The following is an 8,097-nucleotide window of genomic DNA, read 5'->3' as shown; positions in this document are numbered from 1 at the left end:
GCCGAGGATCTTTTTATACAGTTGTCCGAAGGGTGGGGTTATTTCAGTTTATGTAATGATTATCGGAAAAGCATCAAACAGGTGTGTCATGGGTGCGCCAGTTAAATGGCCTAGGACAGAGCCCTGAGGCACGCCTAACCTGATCTAGACGATTCTATAGATAAATATTAATTCTAGTTTAATTCACCATAATTTAAGGTTTGATGGGTCAGGATTGACATCATAAAACAATACCACTTGATAACGTTCGCTAACAATAGCAACCATTAAACATTACATCAAGCTAAAAAGGTCAGTAGTTCATACTATCAAATGTATTACTTTATATAATTTTTATAAGTACTGCGGGTGATATGCCTCATCCTATTAAAAAAAATAATTCTAGCATTTTATTGCATGCTGCCTTTAGAACAACACGCCAAGACTAAATTAAATATTTGTAGTTAATTTCAAAGGTAAAAATTAGATTCGATCTTTTTTTTCACCAACTATTCTTCCATTTTCTTCATATGCATGCTATTTTGTACAAGTATTAATATAATATATAAAAATATAAAGTATGTCAATTAAAAAATATATAAAGAGCTTCTTTAACGTGTTATTTATTTGAAAATGAACGAATGTGTACATAATTATTGTTATATACTATATTTATTAAAACAAACCTAAAACAAACACTTTTAAAAATATAAATGAATTTGCGTTATGTCAAGCTTTAAGCATTTTTCTATTTATAAAGTACCCGTACAGTGCCTTTGACAGTATGATCAAATGATAAGGTTATTGCTCTGCACGGTATGTGCAGAATGAGGACTTAAAGCCACTGTCACTGTCACTCCACACCCTTAATGAGTAGGGTGGGGGGGGGGGGGGGTTGGGCATGAAAATGCTTTTCTCAGTCATTTAGCATCATTATCAACCTCGACACTTTAACCAGCCCAAAGGCATGCAATTACAATGTTTTCGAGTCATGTGAAGGCTATCTGTGATTAAATGTCCCAGACACATCGTACAAAGGTGATGAACAATTACACACGTCCCTATATGATGCGTGTGCATAATTATTTTATCTTTCACCATGTCCTTTGTCATTTCACTTTCTTTTTCAAACCTGTCGTATAGCCTCAATCCTTCATTCGCATTTCGCAGCTCTCTTCTCATGCCCTAATGAGGGCGTGTCTGATTCTCCGTGTTATCTCTCGTCTGTCGGGCGGGTGTCAAGGTCTCTGTCTCTCGCGTGCGCTGCTGTTGCTGCAGGTTTCGCTCTTTCCCTCTTTCCCCTCTCACACACTTTCTCCCGCTCCGTCACCGCTTTCGTGCATCACCAGTCCCTTCGGAGTCATGACTTTTTCAAACCTCTTTTGTCGGTGGTTTACTCATTTGAATCTTTTGTTTTGATTCTGAGGGTGGGTGAGATTTTAAAAGGTAGTGAAGAGGTTTAATGAGATAAAGGTAAAGGTAAAATTTATTATAGTAAACACGTAATCTTACATTAGAGGAAAGTGTCTATAACATACATACATTGCACGATGGTGCTCCATCGTGCTGGAAAATACATTGTTCTTCACCAAACTGTTGTTGGATTGTTGGAAGAAGTTGCTGTTGGAGGGTGTTTTGGTACCTTTCTTTATTCATGGTGTGTTTTTGGCCAGAATTTTGAGTGAGCCCACTCCCTTGGATGAGAAGCAACCCCACACATGAATGGTGTCAGGATGCTTTACTGTTGGCATGACACAGGACTGATGGTAGCGTTCACCTTTTCTTCTCCGGACAAGCCTTTTTCCAGATGCCCCAAACAATCGGAAAGGGGCTTCATCGGAGAATATGACTTTGCCCCAGTCCTCAGCAGTCCATTCACTATACTTTCTGCAGAAGATTAATCTGTCCCTGATGTTATTTTTGGAGAGAAGTGGCTTCTTTGCTGCCCTTCTTGACACCACGCCATCTTCCAGAAGTCTTGGCCTCACTGTGCGTGCAGATGCGCTCACACCTGCCTGCTGTCATTCCTGAGCAAGCTCTGCACTGGTGGTACTCCGATCCCGCAGCTGAATCCTCTTTAGGAGACCATCCTGGCGCTTGCTGGCCTTTCTTGGATGCCCTGAAGCCTTCTTTACAAGAATTGAACCTCTTTCCTTGAAGTTCTTGATCCTATAAATAGTTGATTTAGGTGCAATCTCAGTAGCCACAATATCCTTGCCTGTGAAGCCATTTTTATGCAACGCAATGATGGCTGCACGCGTTTCTTTGCAGGTCACCATGGTTAACAATGGAAGAACAATGATTTCAAACATCACCCTCCTTTTAACATGTCAACCATTCTAACCCAATCAGCCTGACATAATGATCTCCAGCCTTGTGCTCGTCAACATTCTCACCTGAGTTAACAAGACGATTACTGAAATGATCTCAGCAGGTCCTTTAATGACAGCAATGAAATGCAGTGGAAAGGTTTTTTGGGGATTAAGTTAATTTTCATGGCAAAGAAGGACTATGCAATTCATCTGATCACTCTTCATAACATTCTGGAGTATATGCAAATTGCTATTATAAAAACTTAAGCAGCAACTTTTCCAATTTCCAATATTTATGTAATTCTCAAAACTTTTGGCCACGACTGTATATATATATATATATATATATATATATATATATATATATATATATATATATATAGCCTACTGTAGGTCTATATGCCCACACAGAGGCAAGAGATGAATTGGGTCATTTTAAAATGTATAACTGATGAATTACATACAATAAAACAAAACAATTGCTTAAATAAAAATGTGTATAATGCATAACTTATCGTTAACACTTATTTTGATGCTGATTATTCATATTTCAAAAAAAAGTTTAATATTCAGAATTTGCCAATGTACTAGAGTATTTTTCAGATTTAAAAAAAAAAGTAATACTTATAGCCTAATAATAGTTGAGCCACTGACACATTTTACCATGAATCAGCTGACTTATTTTATTTTAACAGTTCATTGTTAATCATCTGACATATTGTACACCACAGATATTTTATATAAAAAATTAATTAATTAAAAAAATAAATAGTTACTAAATAATTAACTGACAATTAATAATTTAATACTTAAGAATGATGACTTTCTATTGCATTTTATCAATATATATAGTACAATCATATCTAATAAACAATTTTGCATTGACAAAATTTGTTTAACCTGCCATATACAAAATGTACTTGCATGCAAAATTATTTTCAGTATGCTTACGTAAACCTCTGAATCACCAAAACTATAGGGTTGTGTAAGTAAAAAGATGATGCATCTTACTTCAATCTCATATAATACTGTACGTCATCATTTATGTGTAAAGGTGTTTGTTTTTGTCTTTAGTGTTGGTCCTCTGACTAAAGAATGACCTTTGAATGAAATCCTTGCTGTATTTAGACATAAAGGCAATACTGGGCCGTGGTTTCGCATAGGTAAGATGATCCCTGTAGGGGTAAATGGTTACCAAAACAACAAAATCTTGCACCAGAAGTCATACTCAGTTGCTTTTTCAGCACAAGCATAAAGACTGAATCAATTTACTATAAATAAGACATTTAAGTGCAGTCCACGCTAAAATACTCATCAACATTTGTTAAAAGGTTACACGAGTGATTTTCTCTCATGTGCTGCTATCTATCGGCCAACATCCTAACTATTAACCCTAAAGTGCCCTGCCAGGTACAGCTTTAACTATTCAATGCATCGCTTCTGTTTACACAGCAAAGGTCATGTGGCTTAAACGTCAACATAACGCTTTGGTAAGCTGAAAACCAACGGTTCATTCCGCCACCTCAACCTGTTGAACGAGTCTACAGTTAATGTCATTTGAGTTATGCGCCCATCCTTGTTTTGGTTTTAATCATCAAAGACACTCCTCAACATAATTATTTTCTGAGACTCTCAGGCTCTTCTCTCACCCGAGGCGACTGCCAACCAGTGTCAAGCAGATTAAAGACTTCTTTTGTGAAGGGTTTCACTTCACAACATAATTGAACTCTTTACATGCATGGTTTTTATTGATACCAATGTTCTGGGCTCTGAGGGTACAATCCATTGTGGTTGAAGATAATTGTTGGCCTGCAGTAGTTTTAGCTTAAAAAAAATCATAAAGGTTTATGTATGATTTATATAAATCTTTAAAGATCAAGATAATTATGTTTATCATTCACTATAGGACAAATCGAACTGAATAAGTTTACTTCCTCTGCATCCTGCCGTCACTTGGTTAATTTTTGTTTATTTTTAACTGATGATGCCTTCTCAGTTTAATTACAATTTTCTTGGTTGATATTTATCAATTTGCTCTTATTTATTAATATATATACACCGGCTGAAGGTGTTTTAGATTATGCACTTGTCAGTGGTTTAATTGTTCTGAATGGATCCGTGTAGTAGCATGTACTGTCAGGTTAAAACAGCTGTTTTAGTGGTCTTTTGGTGTATCCCTGCAGTCCTGTTTGGTATTACAGCTTAAGTGCTTATTTATATTATATATCTTATTTGGAATTCTGAAGACGTTTATATATTTTTTATACATTTTTCAAGCACTGAACATAACGCATAGATCACGTTTGTCCTCAGATGTCACAAACCTCAGACACGGAGACACACACTTTCTAAAACACTCACTTGCCTTGGTTTTCTCCATAACGTATTAACACACATTGACAAACATACAGTTCCTGAGGACAACAAAAGTTGGTGATTGGAGTTGTTTCACATATGCTTCAGACACCAGTCCTGCTGGCAGCAGTCCCCATAATGTCCACTAGAGGACGCAGCGCAAGTTTCTGTGTGAATATGTACATATATTCTGTATCTATATGTATGTATACAGCCTTTGATACGGTCAACCACTCTATTTTTTATCTAGACTTGAACAGTGTGTTGGCATTAAGGGCATAGCCCTTAAATGGTTTCAATCACATTTGAAAGACAGAAGTTTTTCTGTTCACTTTGGTGAATTTTTGTCATTTGCTGCCCCTCTTTTTTGTGGCGTCCCCCAAGGGTCAGTATTGGGCCCTATGTTGTTTTCTTTGTATATGCTGCCCTTGGGGTATATTTTTAGAAAGCACAATATCTCCTTCCACTGTTATGCTGATGATTTACAAATTTATTTGCCTGTCAAAACAAATGACAAAGCTTAATTTCTGTCATTACTTAATTGCCTGAGAGATTAAAAAATATGGCTGGATCAGAAATTTCTTGATCTTAATGAAAATAAGACTGAGATTGTTGTGTTTGGTCGTCCTGGGGATTTAGGTCCTTGTGTAGATGCACTTGGTAATTTAGGTTTGTCATCCATTTACCAAAAATCTCAGTGTGATTTTTGACAGTGCTTTTAAATTTTAAAAACAGTTAAGTTCTGTTGTCAAAGCCAGTTTCTTTCAAATGAGACTGTTGGCTAAAGTCAAGCCCAACCTGCCACGTAAGGAGTTTGAAAGTGTAATTCATGTTTTCATAACATCTAGACTATACTGTAACTTTATATATGTTGGTTTGGATCAGTCATCTCTTCAAAGCTTACAGTTAGTCCAAAATGCAGCAGCTCAGCTTTTAACTGGGACTAAAATATGAGCACATTACCCCTGTCTTAACTTCACTACACTGGCTTCCTGTCTACTTCAGGATTGATTTTGGTTTATTTTTAAGATTTTAAATGGGTTGGCGCCTGCATATTTATCAGAGCTTTTGCATGTCCACGCTCCTGTTAAAGCATTGAAGTCATCCAATCAGGTGCTCCTCAATGTACCGAGAACTAGGTTAAAAAATAAAGGTGACCAAGCTTTTTCAGTGGTGGCACCTAATTTGTGGAATAGTTTACCTGTACACATAAGAAATGCTCAGACTGTTGGAATTTTTAAGTCATTACTTAAGACACATTGGTATTCCTTGGCTTTTAATTTCGAGCTGATCTGAGACAATGTGATGTTTTGACTGTATTTGTCTTGTTTGTGTGTGACTTCTTATTTATTTTTTTTCCGGACATTGTTAAGCACTTTGGTCAACCATGGTTGTTTTTAAATGTGCTATATTAATGAATTGAACTGAACTGAAATAATAAATTATATGTATTTTGAATATGTAATTATATGTTATTATAATAAAATATATTACATTAAATGTATTTATTCTGAATATATGCATTTCTATATACATATAATACTATATATATATATATATATATATGTATGTATGTGTGTGTGTGTGTATATATATATATATGCACACACACACACACTACAAATATAATATTAAATTAAAATATTAATATAACATATCTCAAGTGATTTAAATGATTTTATTTTGTGTTCATTCAAATAGACTTTAACACCCTTAATAACAAAGCCTCTTTCTCATTTTGACTGCGCATCTATATTTTTTTTCTGTTAAATCCATCTTTTGATGTGGCTGTTGTGATATTGCTGTTCGTTTTTGATCAAGGTTGGTGTGGTTAGTGCGGTTACATGCAGACACATTGTCCGATAATGTAGCAGACGATTGACATAATGTGGCATGTTTGAGGAATAATGTGGCTTTTTCATGGGAGACAGTCATGTTTGTTTTGACTCTTTTTTCATGAAAGATAATCAGTTGACTTTGCAGGAGTCATTTAACAGCAAAAATTCGTTGACAGTTTGTCTCCGAGTTAAATTTTTGCCCTTTTTTCAGTTAATCCTGTTTGAGTGTTTGTTCATCAAGCCTAACAATTCCAGCGTAATTGAAGCATTTCTTTTTGAATGACCTCTTCATCAGCTCCTTAGAGAACTAATGAAGTGTAAAATTAAGCAGCTAGTGGCTGAACTAGTTTTTGCTCCAAATATTACATTGGAAAACCACAACTGTAACAAAATCATTAATCAGAACTATCAGCTGAATGCTAATTTTAACAGTTAACTTGCTTCGGGGGGCTAGACCTCCTTTATCAGAAGAGGCTTACTGGTTGAATGCTTAACATAATAGTTAACTTTTGCAAGCCATTATAGACTTGATCAGAAAAGACTCACCAGTTGACTGCTAATGCTAATGGCTAGTGTTTTCCAGACATTATAGACATCCCTAATCAGAATAGACTGGTTAAATGCTAATGTTAATGGCTAATTTTCTTAATGTATTGGTAACCTTCCCGATTAAAACAAACTCACCCATTTAATGTTACCAGCTAACTTTCTTCAGATTTTACTGATCTCCGTAATCAAAACAAACAAACCAATTTATTGTTACTGTTAATGGTTAACGTCCTCCATGTATTGCAGACCTTGTTGATTGAAACCAATTTAACAGTTGAATGCTAATGCTAATATGTTAACTTTCTACTGACGTTACAGACCTCCCTGATCAGAAAACGTATAAACTTAGCCTACAGTTTAATTGCTAATGTTTAATGCTAGGTGTAAGCTTGAGAAGAACACACTGAACAATAAAAGTCTAATGCTTTTCTTTAGTTTTACTTGCCTCCTTTATTAAATCAAATTCACCACTTTGATGCTAATGGCTAATTTTTGACCTCCTTGATCAGAACAGTCTTACATGTTTAATACTAATGTTAATGGCTAGATTTCTTTATATTGCAGAATGTACTCACCAGTTGAATGCTAATTCGGTAACACTTTAGAATACGGTTTCTTACTTACTGCATAACTAATAAGGTAATTTTTCATTAACACTTAACTCACTACTGTTAACTACTAAGGAAGATATGTTAATTAATCAGTATGTAAGATAATTTTATGATTGTGTTAAGTAACAGTTAGCTAATCAATAACTAATGAATTCTGTCAAACCTGAACAACTACTATTAATTATCTACTAGTTAGGGTTCAAGAAAAATAACCATGAAGTAACTACTAATGAACAGTTATACACAATTACATTGAATTGTGACCCTTTCATATAAAAGTCATTAGCAGTAGTAATAGTAGTAGTATGAAAATGCAATATTAATAAATGCAATACATTTTACAGAGGTTTTGCCTGTGTAGTGAATTGTTTTGGGAGTGTGTTTTGTAAGAAATCAGCTTCCAGTAGGAACCCCACCACGACTCCAGTGCCTTGCGATATTTACCTTAGTTTT

Source organism: Carassius carassius, chromosome 48 (assembly GCF_963082965.1).
Source record: "Carassius carassius chromosome 48, fCarCar2.1, whole genome shotgun sequence".
Lineage (NCBI taxonomy): Eukaryota > Metazoa > Chordata > Actinopteri > Cypriniformes > Cyprinidae > Carassius > Carassius carassius.
The sequence above is the reverse complement of the archived record's forward strand: the minus strand, read 5'-3'. Positions refer to the sequence as shown.